Consider the following 16,682-nt stretch of genomic DNA (forward strand, 5'->3'; position numbering starts at 1 on the left):
AAATAGAAGATTTTCCGATAAATAATTTTTAGATTGAGATGAAGTCGCTTATTTTATGAGAATGTTCCCTGCTTCAGTCAGGAACTTATCCAGGATTGATCTTTTATCCTTTTTTGAAGCGCACTTCATAATGTCCTCCATGCAAGACTTAGCGAATTCAAACATGTCGTAAGTCGAATTTGAACTGGCCGCCGAGTCATCCGAGAAGGATATCATTGTGGAGCCGTCTTGGTCAGCTTCCTTGGCCGGCATCTGGGCTGCCGGTTTGACGGAGGTCAGTTCTGCATCGGAGGAAATTTTTTCTAAGTTTTTTCTGGAGTCCGTAGATTGATTTTTCACCAAGTCCGTAGAGCGGGACTCTGTTTTTTCTTTGGGCGGACTTTGACGGCCCTTTTTTCCGGGTTTGTCCTGCTTCTTTGGCGTAGGATTTGCATCGGATTTTGCAGACTTAGATGGCGTCTCGCTGATTTCTTTATCGTTATGCAATTTCCTGTGATTTCGGAAATTTTCCCACACGCTACGAGGAAGAAATGTCGTGTTGGTGTAGACTCTACCAGACTTTTCGTAGGTGGAAGTCCGCACTTCAACGCTCGGTTTCTTTTGTCTTGGTTGAGAAATATTTTTTCTATTGGCCTCCAGAGGTTTCCCGTAGAGTTCCGCGTGGATTTTTCCAAGAGCTTTCTTGTAAGCGGCACATCCGCGGTAGGTACTGGGGTGACCAACCGTCCCGCAATTACAGCATTCTGGCTGATCTATCCCGCGAACCTTTTTACACATCCGAGCTGCGTGAAAGTCCTTACATTTGAGGCAGCGCTGAGGTCTGTCACATGGGCTGCCCTCACATTCCCATGACTGGCACCTATAGCACTGTCTCGGCGTAAGTCTATTTGGGTTCCTTTTGAACCTAGAGATAGTGACAGCTACGAAGGCTAGCTGTTTGAGATCGAAGATGGCCTTTGACTCTTCGTTATCTGGCAGTTCGATTTTCCAAAGCGGGAGGTTACGCATCCGGGCACGTCTCCTTCTAGAACGGAGTTGTTCGATGGATTTTGCGCAGAAACCTGCTTCCGCTAAGTCGTTGCGTAAGTCCTCTGTTGGTGTTTCCGGGTCCATTCCGCGGAGCAGAATGAAGAAGGAATCGGCACCAATTGCAGATTGCCTGCTCACCTCAATGTTGTTGTCCCGAAAAAATTTTAGTGCAAGTTGACGGTCACCATCACTTTGAAACCAAATTTTGTGTTGGCCGCCACTGAACTTGACGCGGAAGTCACTTTCACAAAAATCACTGATTTTTTTCCCCACTTTTGACCACTGGCCATGGCATCGGATCTCGAGAAAAAATGTCCCGTATGCTTTTATTGTTTTCCTCTCCGGATCGGGTGATGATGGTACCTCGTCCTCGCAGATCCATTGCGATTGGGTAATCAGGACGTCAGTCTCCGTCGGGGCGGGGCTTCCGCGGGCAGGCCCGTTTCGACACCGCTCATCTGGAGTTTCCCTCCCGTCACCAGGTCGCTCGGGAGCGGCAGACGTGGGCACCTCTTTCTCCGTCGAGGGAGGTGGGTCCTCTTTGGTGCTCTCGACGCGTGATTGGTCGGTTGGAGCCTTGGCTTCAGCGAGGGCGGAGCCTTTAGGAGACTTTTCATGGCTGTCTCTTGGGCTTTGCTTGGGTCCCTTTTTCCGTTTTTTTCCGGGAATCTTGTCCGGGTTTTTCTCAAGTGCGTTCGCGAATCTTTGGCATAGCAAGATGTCAAGTCGGTTGAACAGTGATGGCGTCTCAGCTAATTTGCATTTTTCATGGACCGAAAGATCCTTGACAGTGCTCCAAATCTTTTGGTTATGCTGATCCCTCTTTTCTATGACGGGGATTTCTTTAGTTAACCATATGAGCTTGTCCAGGATATTGTCGCTGGAGCATGGCTTGAATTTGTTTTTGCTGGCCTGTAGTAGTCTATAGAAGGCTTGAAAGTCGTGCTCAGCTACATGTATCAGCTGTTCGGCTGCTGCGGCTATGTCGTCAGCTTTGGCTTCCTTGTCCCAGCATAGCTTTTCCAAGTCAGTCCATCTCCAGTTTTGGGGGCCCAGAAAAATATCGTGGAAGTAACAATTAAACTGAGTTCTATTACAAGTCATTTTTTTATGTATTTAAGTATCCGACTGAGTACGGATTGTGTTTCAAACTTTAACTGAAAGTTAATTTAAGGTTGGCTGTTAAAAATTTCTAAGTCCGATAGGCGTTGTCATCGGAGCGAATTTTCGCGTGACCGTCCCGTTCGATGGCTGGGGTTTTTGTGGGGACTTGTATTTTTCAGCTGATGCACGCTGATCTTCAAGTTCCGTTGGGAAGTCCGTGGAGCTGGCTCGGCCAATCGCATTCTTTTCCTTCGTCTTGTTTTCGTCCAGCGAAATTTTCTTTTTTCGCTCGTAGAATTTGTGTAGAACGCTTCGTGGGAGAAACGAAGTGTTCGTATAGTTCTTTCGTGATCTTCGAAATTCTTTGGGATTAAAGAATTCATCATTTTGTTCTACCGTTTGGGGCGACGCTTGCTCCTGGGATTTTACACGAAATTTTTTGTAAGCTTCGCAGCCACGGAAGTTGCTCGTGTGGCCTTTCCCACAGTTTGAGCATGTCGGGGTGTCGACCCCTTTGATGTTACTGCAACATTTCACGTCGTGGTTCCCCGAACAAACCATACATTTCTGCGGTCGCTCGCACTCGTCTCCTCTATGACCCCAGATTTGGCATCGATAACAAATATTAATCGATTTTCGATTGGGGTTCCTGCGATATTTCGTAATCGATATATCGATGAGGAGAAGTTTTTTGAGATCAAGGATTCTCCTTGATTCTGGGTCGTCCTTCAAATCGACCTTCCAGAGGGGTAGCGGTTTCCCTTGTGAAGAAGCCCGGTCGGGCAACGCTTTGATGTTGCCCTGCGCGTCTGCGATTGGTTTAGGCGCTTCCTCGGTTCCGTATTGGCTGAAACCTGTGGGAAAGAAACATGAAATACAAAAAATTGTTAACGGCAAGGAATGGGAAAAAAAAAAGAGAGATAGTGTTAGTACGATTATTTCAAAGTCAAGAAAGATAGGTTTTTTCGATTAGAAGAGAAAATTTTAAGTCACGATTTTTTTTTTTTTTTTTCACACAAAAATTTTTTCTAAGTTTTTTTTGAAGGGATTTTTTTTTTTTTTTTGAGAAAAGATGGGTAAACGGGAAGGAAGAAGGAAAGAGATACGATTAAATAAGGAAAATTCGAAGAATTTTCGATTTTCGAAAAAGGCTTAAGTTTTGACGATGATGCTGCCTGCTTCAGAGATGAATTTGTCGAAGACAGCACGTTTATCTTTCTTCGATTTGAATTTTAAGATTTCCTCGAAACAGAGTTTGGCATACTCGAACATGTAAAGGGTAGAGTTCGGGCAGTCCGATTCAGCGTCGGATGTGTCACTGATGTACTCGGTTCGGGTGTGGGCCGGTGCTGCCGTGGGAGGTCCGGCTTTTTTCGGGGCGGTCTCGGTTACTCGGCTGTTCGAAGAATTCTGGCCACGAGAGAATTTAGAGTTTTCCTGCAAGTCCGTAGAGCAGGCGCTCGTAGCAAAGTCCGTGGTGGGTGAGCTTGCGTTATTATTGGCCGTCGACTGGTTGTTGGACTTCAAAAATTTTTCGGGTTTTTCGACGGGACGGTGCGTGGACGCAGTTTTTCCTGGAGTCGTAGCGGGAGAATTTTTTTTTGGGGAGACTTCGATGCGGATTTTCTTTGGTGGAGAGCGGTTAAGTTGTACGCTGCGAGGGAGAAAAGTCACTTTTGCTGGTTTCTTTGAGTTTTCAGCACTTAGCGAAACTGTGTTATTACGTTGTCCCGTTTTTTCCTGCGATGTGATGCCGGATTTGAGCTTCAGTAGTTCGGCTCTGTATACACTACAGTTCCTGTAGCTGGCGGGATGGTTTTTTGAACAGTTAACGCATTCGGGAGTGTCCTTTCCTTTTATTTTGGAGCATGGTCGTCCGACGTGGGAATTAGTGCACTTGATGCAGCGTTCCTCGAAGTTGCACTCCGCGGCGAGATGAGACCAGCGCTGGCATTTTGTACACCGCTTCGGGGACTTGCGGCTGGGATATCGCTTGAAGAAGTCGACCTTTATTGCCAGATACTTGATTTCACGAAGAGAGAGGAGATTTCGTGATTTCTCGGTGCGGGGGAGCACAACCTTCCAGAGCGGAAGTTTTCGATTTTTCCGTCGGTTTCTGGTGGATGAGAGTTGGGAGATGTCGAGAATTTCATATCCAAGATTGCAAAGTTCGTTTTTAATTTCGCTTGTGGGGGTCAAATGGTCAGGCCCCTTGAGGATGAAGCGATACGATTCTTGAATTTGGACAGAAGAGTGTTCGATGGTGAAGTTGTTATCACGAAGAAAAGTGAGAGCATTTTGCTGATCACTTGCATTTGAGAAGAGTATGCGGTAGTGGTCCTTCGCGAATTTAACTTCAAATTTCTCCTTGCACAAGTTCCTGATGTGGTTTGCTATTTGCAACCAGCGGCCGTCGCCGATGAAGGTAACGGCATAGCAAGACTGTGTTGTCGCCGTGCTAGGCAAAGTGTCAGTCACCGGGGTGGGCGGTGCTTGTTCAGGGTACCTGTGTTCCGATTGGTCGGTATGGCAAGGATGGGCGGGGAGAACGACGTTCTTCTTGGCGGGTTCCCGGATGGGCTCATCGCTGGATTTCCTGGAAAAAATAAGTGATGGGATCGGGGAAAACGCAGAAGAATCGTCCGTAAAGGATATTTCCGGGGTCATCGGTGGGTTTTGGGAGCGAGACGGAAGATCAAAGCTGATAGCCGGTGGTGCAACTTTTTTTGTGAACCTTGTATCGGCTTGACGATCCCGATGGGGTGGGACCGCGGCTTCATCTTTTTTCGGCGATGAGTATGGTATCCCGATCTGTTCCATCTTTTTCTGGATTTCCTTCCGCCTCATGTGGGCGATTCCCGGATAGTCCTCAAAGTAGCACGGGTAGGGATAATTTATGAGATATTTTATCGCACCGTCGGCCAGGCTCTGGATGCGTTGTATCTCGCTTCTATCCGTGGTTTTCCGGAGTTTGCGAAAGTCGGAGTATGCAGTTTGGAACGTGAAGCCATTCTTGCACAATTTCGCTGCCATGTTGTCGGCGCGTAGAAGGCTGTCGTATGGTTCTTCAATGGTGGTGAAGAATTCCTGCATGCTGTTGACATGTTCCTCCATAATAGATGATCTCAGGAATTCCTCGGTTAGTTTCTGCCAGCCACGGTTGTTGGGCTGTGCCACTCTTTCGTGGAAGAAACAGACGGGAACCTCTTCGATGCTATTACGGGCAGACATCCTGGAAATTGGGTCGTAAAATTAAGAAAACATTAATTATTTGAGATATTTTAAACCCGACTGAGTACGGGCTGTGTAAGGCTAGAAGGGACCTTATGGTTATATATCTCAAGGATATTGGCTCCGACTGAGTACGGGCCGTGAAGTTAAGTTTTGGCTAACATTGGGAGCAAAAAATTTTGCGACCGTCCCCTACGGAGGCTGGGGCGATTGTTGAGTAGTCATAGTGACGGACTCGTAGAGGATCCGGGTTCGATTCCCACTGGTGCCACAGTAGTGGTCGGCTGAATTTGTTTTCTGTTGTTCCTAGCATCGAGGCGCGAATGCGTGTTGATGTCCCTGTTAAAAATAGTCTCACCACAGAGAGTAACTGTCCGGTCCGCACAAATTATTCCTCCTATTTATATCTGTTGCCGGGCCGGAATGTTTTTTCCCCTATTCTTATAATTATTTTTCCCGTCGCTCTGAAAAATTCTCACTAGAGAGAAAGGATTCGTCAGACCATGCTTTTGCAGTCCGGGTGCTCACTGAACACCCGGAGCAAGTGGGATTTTGCTCTTATACTCTGCGCGAGATTTCCTTCCTCGCTGAGCCCGCCTTAGGACACCTGCGTTACCCTTTGACAGATATACCGCTTTAGTTAAACTCCTTACCTGAAGGGAGTCGGCGGGAACGCTCCGGACAGCGCAAGAGCCGCGGTGCTTTACGGATCCTTAGCGCATATCTCCTGACGGGCCGCTTCCATGCGCGCGGAGATCCTTACATTGAACAATGAAGGACCGGACACACCCCGCTTCCCATCTCAAGGAGATATCGAAGCGTTCCCGAAAGACGGATGCATCCAGAATTTTTTTAATGAGTATATGTATATAATATCTATATAAATTTGTATATAACAGAATAACAAGTCCAATTACAGGAGTATATAAATCAATGGAATCAATGGAATTTCAGCTCATTCTAGGCACACATTCCTGTTCCATAAGCATCCTACGTCTTAATTCTCCTGGGCTATTAGGAGATTTTCATCATTCCCGAAGCTACATCAGCTGGCTAACTGGATTATAGGTGGCATTGATTCACCACGTTAACATGTTAAGTGTTTATAGTTTCTCCAATAAAGTTCGCCGTTCAACGACGTATCAGTTTCGTGAATTTCCAGTAACCTTACGTGGCCGCAAGTTGTAGACTCTCCCTGGTATCAGCTTTACTGGTCTGAAAGGCTGAAATTCATCCTGCTTCTTCCGTAGTCTACCCTTCTTGTCGTGCAGCAAATATAGGTTACGGTCTAAAAATTGAATCGAATTTTGAATGCGCGAGAAGTTCATCGGACATTTTAGTATTCTTCTTTTGAATGCCGTCATCTGACGTTGTGACATCTGACCAAAATGAAACGCTGATGTGTGTGGACATTGGCAGACGTAATGCCATAGCGAGCCCGTAGCACCACACTTACAAGCATTGTGAGATGATCGTCCAAAGCGCTGCAAGTATGTCGGAAATGGACCATGCTCAGTTAAAAAGAATTGTTTTTGTTCGCGGCCATACACACTTGCGCAAAGCCACTCGACGTTGTATCTTGTAGGCGTCTTTCGTTGAGTTCTTGTTCCATTCAACTTGCCAAAGATGAACTTACTTACGCCATCTTACAAAGAAAAGACAACCCTCCCTGGAGTTCCCGCCGATGTCAGCGAGTTCGGTTGCGTTACCGCACCGGGGGCGCGGAGGACCCACTCCTCGTGACCCGGTAGGGGAATATTAACCCCTTTCCCTTTCGGTCGCAGCGGGGCAGACCGGCTGCTAGAATGCCCCGCTTCGGAACGGCTTTCGCCGATTCCCAAGGACCGACTGACCCATGCTCAGGAATGGAACCCTATTCCACCTCAGTCCTCCAGGGTCTCACTCGAGTATTTGCTACTAGAGTCTTTGCTACTTGAGTCTGACACAACCACACCAGATACGCACTCAGACTTTCAGGTCTACTTTGTTCCAGATTCTGGCACGAAGCTGTGCTGGAAAAGATCTCGGCAACGGGATGAAGTCCGTGGCAGAGTCCTTGCGTTCATTCATTCTAAAATGGAAGTGGGAGTGTAGATTTGAGAAATAACAATCCCCCCCCCCCCCGTCTTCAACAGTCAACACCACACCGTGGGCCATATTTTGTTAAAATGACGCTAGTGGACAAACGTATCATTAAAGAGCTCCAATGGCAGGGCGGTAACTAAAGCTGGAGCAATGAGGGTCCCCGAGCCGAATGGGGAGGGCTCACAAACAAAATGTACATTTATTTTCCATAATTTTTTTTTTCATTTTTTAAGGGCATCACCCAAGAAAACTTCTGCCCCCCCCCTATAGGCACGCTACGGCCAGGGGTGGCTTAAGCGAGGGTGCAAGGGGTGCGGCGCACCCGGGAGGCAGGTTGTAAGGGGCGTCAGCGTAGACTTTAATCAAGACCCTAAAATTTAACACAGTATAAATTCACGTGACATCACGCTTTTGAGTCACACCTCAACAACGAAACGTTGAGAAAAATAGTCAGAGCCTCTGACCGTAATACCAGAAACTGGAATGTTAGCTATCGGGGCGGCTCGAGGTAAAATCTGTACCCGTGCGGGACTTATTTTTTGGGTCTCCTGCCTATTTCCCCCCACCCATATTCCCTATATTCTGCGTCAGGGCCCTAATGCTGGAATCTTACGCGAGACCCAAGCCAGATTTTCCATGGAGCCCCTTCTACAGTTAATTTATAGAGTAAAAAAAAAAATAAAAAAAAATTATAAGGATTTAGTCCCGAGCCCTCAAGCTGGAACCCTATCAGCCCTACCATTGGGGGGTCATGTCCCTCCCCCACAATTTATACGAACAATTCCTAACAAAAAAAATTTTACTCATTCCCCTCGGATTTAGCTCCCCATTTGACGCCCGTGCGGCCGCAATGGGTTGCATGTCCCAGTGCCGCCCCTGTAGTCTATCACAAGGGGCAAGTGTGTATTTAGGTTCCCTTATCTGTGGTCCTCGTAATGGCCCGGGACAATTCTCATATTACTTTGGCTTTCTCACGCTATAAATTAACTATACAAGGGCCCGTGAGCAATTTGACTGAGGGGTCGCAAAAGATCCCAGCCTAGGGTCCTACTCTAGGATGGGGGGAGGGGGGGCATGCCCTCACCAGAATTTGTTGCACAATAGTCAAATGAAAGCAAAGGAAAAATTCGGCTTCTCACTTGTCCGGTCCCTGGAGTACCAGAAACACCCTTAACTCTACTTTGAAAGCGGGGCGTCACACGTTTACATGGTAAAACACGGTAAACACATGGTAAAACACGGTATGCATGGCTTTCTTCTGAAAAGAAAATCAGGTTTATCTCGAGCTCCCTTTCACTGAAGCTCTGTCAGCCTCCCGCTGGGGTCGCCATTAGGGGCGGCGTATGAGTCTTCGCACCCGGGCGGCAAGTAAGCTCGAGCCGCCCCTGGCTACGGCCCTGTCCGAGGCCCATTAGTTGAAGACCTTTGTGCTAGAGCAAAGGTCTTCAACCTTTTTATATTCGCGAGCACTGCCTGTACTCATCATCAAAAAGAAGAGCACCCTTACAGCACATTTGACACACGAATGCATGAAATTAGGATTTCAATCGTTGAATGCAATGTGCACAAGTTGTTTAATTGGAATTGTTAATCAAGTGTTCGCGCGAAATCGGACACGAGCATGGAGCACTCTGGGTGGTTCGGAGAGCACCGTGGTGCTCGCGAGCAACGGGTTGAAGATGCGCAAGAGCTTCTATTTCTACGCAGATGAAAAATTAAATTAACCAAAGTAATGATATGGAAATCTCGAATTACGTACAGTAAAACCTCTTTTTTGCGCTTATCGGCGGGAATTCGTCCCGGGAAAAAAAAGGGGCGGGGGGTGGTGAGGGGTTCGAAATGCATACTATTATTTTAAAAGGGGAAATTATCATTTTGCCGTAAAAGAGGGGTGTACGTTAAGAAGGGTTTTACTTCTATAGAAATCACATCGATGAATCCCCACTTCACTTGACAGGGCTTTATGCAATGAATCCCCCTCAAAAAGTAAATATGCAATAAACTTTTTAAAAGGCTCGAACCCTTATTTCTGCATCTCGATTATATGAAAACAATATTTAGAAAATGTGAAAATGGATGGTTTTTCCCGAATGAAGAATGTGCTGCCATCTTCAGCTCAAAACATTCACTGTAAGTTTTGAAAGCGAATTTTTCTTTAACGTCGAACTCCGACACAAGAGTAAATTTTGTATTTTGTCTCTGTTATAGTTATGAACAACACACAAAAAACATCCCCGGACACCGTTGGGGACGGACGCAAAATTTTTGCTCTTGAAATGATAGCCTAAATTATCATCAACGGCCCGTACTCAGTCGGAGCCTTAACACTTAAATGTTCAAAATTGATTAATAGTAACTTGTAAACTGTCTCTAAATCTTAACATCTAAAATGTCTAACAAAACTAAAATTCGCTGCTTTTTCCATGACGTAGTAATGGACTCGCAAAACTGGAGATGGCAAGATGTCGTCCAGCTATCTGAGGACCCCAACGCCGAGACCAAAGCTCGAGCAAAAGCCGCCAAAGAACTTCTCAGGTTCACGGAACGGAAATTCTCAGCCTTCCCGAGAATGAAAAGACATGCCAACCTCCACCAGACGTGCAAAGGCGATGCTGTCCTGCGCAAAATCATGGAGTACAGCAAGATGAAACCCACGGGAAACGGACCGATAGATCCTGACGAGATCCACTGGATCACTTTCAGTGAACTACTCGACGTAAACAGATGTGGACTTGCTACTGTGAAAGCACAGATTGGTCATGCTGACACTCTGGAGCTCCAAGATTTCCTGAAACTTCAGGCGGATCAAACAGGAAGGAAGCCACATAAAAAACGGGAAAAAACCGGAGACGAAGCCAAATCTCGTCAAAGCAATGCACACAAAAAAGCAATGCACCCAAGCAGCCAATCACAAAACGGCAGCAATACCGAGGCCCCGCCTACTCCAACAGCTTGCGTCGGAACCGAGCGGATGCCGGGACGAGCGGAGGACGGAAAAGAACGTCGGAGGTCGCAAAGCGAGTACGGGGAAACCCAGGAAAGCCAAGCTGGACCATCGAGGCTTCTGACTGACCTCCCGCGCCCTGTGTGCCCAGACGGGATCCACGACCAAGCCGAGGACACCGACGGCCAAGGCAAATTCTTCCCCGTCGAAATTCGTACGGATGACAGTTGGTTCAATCTGGCGCCATCTATCGAGCTTGTGTGTAAATGCAAGTTCGAGGCGAAATTTCTAAGAGACAGTTATAGATTAACACTCCAAAATTCTAGAGATCACGATGCCGTTCTCCAACTATGCAGAGAAAAAGGCATAGAGATCCTCAACTACACGAAGGAGGAGAAAAGCACAGCTAACTACGTGCTCAAAGGCCTAGATACAAACACAAGTGCCACCGACATCAAATGTGAACTCGAAAAATTGGGGTTTACAATTCTAAATATTTTCCAGCTCTCTTCGAAGAGACGAAATCGATCAAGGAAACGCCTTGCGATCTGGAAAATTACAATTCCAAGGGACGACAACAACATGAAACTTACAGAACTGTCCCACTTAAGACACGTGATCGTGGACATCGCCCCTTACAGAAGAAGGCCCAGACTTCTTGAGCCAAAAAGGTGCATACGATGTCAGCGATGGACACACACGGAGAGAGACTGTTCGTTCCCCCCCAGGTGTATAAAGTGCACGAATTCACATCCCGGGAAACCGTGCGGAAATGTCACCGGCCAGGACCCCCCGGTCTGTGTAAATTGCGGGAAAAATCACCCGGCGTCCTACCGGAACTGTGAAGCTTTCAAGGCAGCCGAAAAATCCCAAAAAGCCGAAGCCAACCAACCGGCAAAAGTGCGCAAAAAACCGGCGCCAAAGGAAAAGATAAATTCGCTCACGGTGATGAAATCTTCCAAAAAATACGGGACTTCCACTTTCCTGCCAGACAGCGTTTGGAAAAACTTCCACATGGCCCGCGGTACAACATGCATCAGCATTGGGAACGAAGCACCCGCACGTCCAAGCCCGCAGAATAGCCAAGCCAGCACCGCAACAGCCCACGGTGAAATTCGCCCCCAACAAGCGACGAAAAAAGCCAAGTCCAGCCTACCGGGACACAACGGCACTAAGTCTACCGAGTTGGTGAAAAACTCTGTCAAATCTTCAGCCCAAGCTAGCCCGAAAAAACCAGAGTCCAGCCTCAAGGACTCCAGTGCACAGACAAAAAAGGTGCAGGAAAACTTTGAAAAAATTCAGGCCAAGCCGAGGCCTGAATGACGTCCCGCTCTACGGACCTTGGAACGTCTACGGACTTCAGAGAAAACTTCGAAAAATCTTCGCAGCAGCTCGTACCCAGAAGCCTGCCACCCAGCGACCTGGCAGAACCAGATGCCGAGACTCCGACGGCCACATCCGCAGACGACCTAGCGGACGCCTCTGACTCTGGGTCGGCTATAAGCCTAAACTCGACGTATGAAATGTTCGAGTTCGCGAAGTCTTGCCTAGAAGACATAATGAAGTTGAACTCTGGCAAAGAGAAGAGAGCTGTTGTCAACAAATTTCTCGTCGAAGCCGGAAATATCCTGGTTAAAGACTGACGATAAGGAGCTCTCTAACTCTATTTTTATTTCAGCATACTTATCGGATTTTTCTCAACTTTTCTTCTTTTCCTTTCACCCATCTTTCTTCTTTAAAAAAAAAAAAAACCCTTCTTCAAAAAAACTTAAAAATTTGTGAGAAAAAAAAAAAAATTGTGCTTTTATTTTATTTTGACCTCTTCTACCATTTTCTGAACTTTGAAAAATAACATACTAATTCTGTCTCTGAATTTTCCCTTCTTGTTACTAATCTATATCGATTACAGGTCCAGCCAACCAGGGATCGAGACCGCACGAGCCAATCCCGTGCGAGCAGATAGCGAAGATACCTTGTCGCATCACCGTCTTCTTCACAGCGGAACATAATCGTAATAGTACTAATACAAGAAGGTTGAGGTGCCGTTTTATCTGCAAAATTTCGTTTAAATTTAATATTAATTTAAACAGGACCATGACCTTATCATCTTTCCCAAATTTGTCAACTTTCCAATACACATGCACTTTTAATTTACACATACTCCCTTGTCTTTCTCTTCATACGTAGTCCCCGTGGCTACAGTTTGTAAGCCCGCAGTTGGCCCGAAAGGGCCAGGCCCGGGAGATAAAATTTAATTCTGGTCTGGTCTGTTATAGTTATGGTCAAAACACATCATCCCCCAGACTCCGTAGGGGACGGACGCACGCCTCATGTGCTCCTGTGAAAAAAGTCACCTCCCAGCTTTTTCATAACCCGTACTCAGTCGGGTTCATAATAGAAACTTAAAAGAAAAAGAAAATCGATGTTTTAATTCCCAAAATCCCAAAAGTGCTCGCCAAAATGTCTGAATCTCACAACATCGAGGAAATTCCTGTCTGCTTCTACCACGAAAAAGTGGCAAGGCCCGACAACTGCGGCTGGCAGAGACTGACAGAGGACTTCCACAAATTCAAGACTACAGCAGACCACGTCACCAGTATGCGAAATTTCTTCGACACCATTGAAGAAACCTACGAAAGCCTGCTACGCGCCGACCCCAAGGCTGCCAAAGCATGCAAAAGCGGCTCTACGTTCCAAAACGCATACGTCGACTTTGGTAAAATTCGAGAAGCCACGGACAACCGAGAAATTCAACGCCTCGAATTTCTAACAGAGGGCGCCATAAAATATCTCCTCAACTACCCGTATCCGTGCTATTTCGATGACTACCCTGGACTCGCCTCAATGCGACGAAAAGAAATCCAGAAATCGTTGGAAAAAAACGGGATCACGAAACTATCACCTACAAAAGGCTACCCTACGGTCCCACCACCCCGGGACTGTGTCAACACAAAATCAAGTATTGTGTACCATACCGAGCTACCAACTCCAGCTGCCGACGTCCCGTTTTCCCTCCACGTCTCAGGCTTTTCTGACATTGCCTCTCCAGGAAAAGTTCTCCCAGACGAGATATCGACGGATGGCCCGATAAAAACAGTGATTTTCGAGAGGAAAACTTGCGACGAGATCACTCGGGAGACGGCATCTCTCCTAAAAACGCTAGTTCCCCTCCCCGCCCCCTTGTGCAAGAAAGTTCAAACGGACCAATTGCAATGCAAGCCAGCCGAACAAGCACCGCCCACATCGGTGACTGACAAGCTGACCACCCAACAGCCAAGATACGCCGTGTCCTTCCTCGGCGATGGCCGCTGGCTGAAAATTGCGAACTCCGTCAAAGAACTCTGCACAAATAAATTCGAAATTCAAATCGTAAAGGATCTCCACCGGCTTTTCCTCGGGAACCCAAGTGATCAAGAGTCAGTGCTCAAATTCCTTCGCGATAATGACTTCCACATCGACCACCACACGGTTCACTCGCGCGACACACTGCATCTCATCCTCAGAGGACTTGATCATCGGACCCCAACAATAGACATCAAAAAAGAACTGTGTGCTCTCGGCTTTGACATCCTGGATGTCTCACAGCTCACCTCTTCAAAAAATAGAAGGAAGAAACGCAAACTTCCACTCTTCAAAATTGTGCTCCCCAGAATCGAAAAATCGCGACAACTCCTTCTTCTTCGCGAACTTCAATTTCTCAAAATTCAAGTCGAATTCTACAAGCGTCACCCCAGTCGGCGGACCCCCCGACGGTGCACGAAATGCCAGAGATGGACACATCTTGCCACGGATTGTGCCTTCGGGGAACGTTGCATAAAATGCATCAAATCACACGTCGGACGCCCCTGCACCAACGTTAGAGGAATAGACCCACCGGAATGCGTCAATTGCAAAAAAAGCCATCCCGCAAGCTACAGAAATTGCAGTGCTTATAGAGCTGAACTACAAAAGCTCAAGCTGGTAACCACAGAACCAGAAAAAACGGGACGCAAAGCAAGCAGGACGCCAACGGAAACTTTCCTCCCACGGTGCATACAGCAAAAGCTCTCGGCACGTAATACCCCTCGCATCGACAACTCAACTTTTGCTGAGACCTCCCCTATTGTCCCCCCACGTAAATCTTCATCTTCGCCCTCCCCCAAAAAAATTTCAATGTCCCAAAATGCAACCGTAATTAACACTAAAAAATCGACAAAAATTTCAAAGTCCAGCGAACCTCCGATAGCCAATGGAAAGTCAAACTCACCCTCTACGGACTTCACAACGAGCCCCAGCTCTACGGACTTGAGGAAAAACTTCGAAAAATCCCCGAAAATTCTTGCTTCGAGCAGCCGCGACGTCGAAAATTACCCGCCAGATGCCGAATCAGTTTCGACACCATCGGCCAACTCTTGCGCTGACCTCAGCGGTGACATTTCCGACGCCGACTCAAGTGACTGCCCAAATTCTACATGCTACATGTTTGAATATGCCAAGCTATGTTTCGAGGACATACTCAAACTTAAATCGAAAAAAGAAAAACGTGCTGTTTTCGACAGATTTCTAATCGAAGCAGGCAGCATCATCACCAAGACTTAAGCCATACGATGCTGCATTATTTAATCGGATTATCTCACTATCTTTTTTCTTTTTCCTTTCCCCATCTTTGATCTGTCTTAATCAAAAAAATTTCTCTCCAAAAAAAAATTATAAATATTTTGTGAAAAAAAAAAAAAAAAAATCGTGTTGTGAACATATTTAATCGTTTTTAATCGACTTTAAATTTTCTCTTCTCTTAGTCGTTAGTCGAAACTCTATCATTTTTCCCAACTCTGAAATAATCGTACTAATTCTATCTCTGCTTTTCCCTGTCTTTGCTTATTTTTTACTGTATGAAATATGTATCTCTCCAGGTTCCAGCCAATAGGGAATCGAGTCAGCGTCTCAGCCAATGAGAGACGCCCTGGCCAACATCTAAGCGTTGCCCGACCGGGCTTCTTCACAGCGAAGCTAATATTACTAATAACGCAAGGCAGTGGCGGCATTTTTTTCGACGTTAAAAGTTACATAATCGCCAGACCATTAATTGACCATTTTTCTTTAAAAAGAGGATTTTTTCCCAAACCTTCCCTCCTCATACATGCACTTTCACAACTACACATACATAACTCTCTTGTCTGTCCCTTCATCGGGGGTCCCCAAGGGGCCCCAGCCCTTATGTTGGCTAATGGCCCGTTTTAAGGGCCAGTCACCTTCGCAAAAATTTTAAGTCTGGTCTGGTCTGGTCTGTTATAGTTATGGGCGGAGATACAAAACGCTGGGGGGCCCAGCGTCAAAAAGGGAGTGGACAGATCTAATGTATATGGTGTGTAGGAATTAACATCATCGTGCCCCCCCCCAGCAATAATGACCTTGCCCCCCCCCCCCCCCCAGACTTCCGAATCTATTTCCGCGTATGGTTATACACTGTTCAAAACAATTAGGGGAGCAAGCAAAAAAGCGAAGAAAACCGTGCGAGACAGCCACGTATTGGCATACAATGGATAGTACACGCGTATCAATGCGCAATACAGAAAAAAGACGTAAAAAAATTTGGAATTAAGCTTTAATTCTTTGAAAATATGGAAAAAAACATGAAAAGATGATTTAGGGCAACAATTTGGTGACATGTAAACGATAAAAAAAAGTACTGTTTAGACATGATGCATGAGTTTTAATAATGCGTGTGGTCTCCTCGAACAGCTAAGACTGCTGCGTTCCCACGATCAAAAATTTATCTTTTTAATGCATAAAAAATAATTTTTTTTTAAATTGAAATTTCGGAAGAAAATACCTTTATATGTCATTATAATCAATTTCTGTTAATTTCAATGTTATTTCAAGGCTATGAACTCGAAATTTATCTTTAATAAATTCATTGCGACCCACCCTCTTAGCCCTATAATGATAAATCGCATAAACGCCAGAAAGCGGACCAAATATGGCCCTGGGGATTACTCTTGATGCGGCCTGCCCTCTTCAAACCTAATTTTGTAAAAATGAACTAAGCGGCACATTTACAGATCACTTAAGTGTCCCGAGGTACAATTCCAGAACATTTAAGCGGCCCGTGGCATATTTTCAGATCACTTACATGACCCGAGACACAGTTCCAGAACACTTAAGTGATCCGTAACACATTTAGAGATCCCTTGAGTGACATGTGACGTAGTTTTAGAGCACTTAACTTGCCCCCAGTGCGGTTCTACATCACTCAAATTACCCGCGGCACATTCTCAGATTATTTAAGTAATGCGTGGCACAGTTCCAG

Source organism: Pholcus phalangioides, unplaced genomic scaffold (genome assembly GCF_987345545.1).
Source record: "Pholcus phalangioides strain wild (caught in Gottingen) unplaced genomic scaffold, Ppha-v1.0 ptg000043l_1, whole genome shotgun sequence".
NCBI lineage: Eukaryota > Metazoa > Arthropoda > Arachnida > Araneae > Pholcidae > Pholcus > Pholcus phalangioides.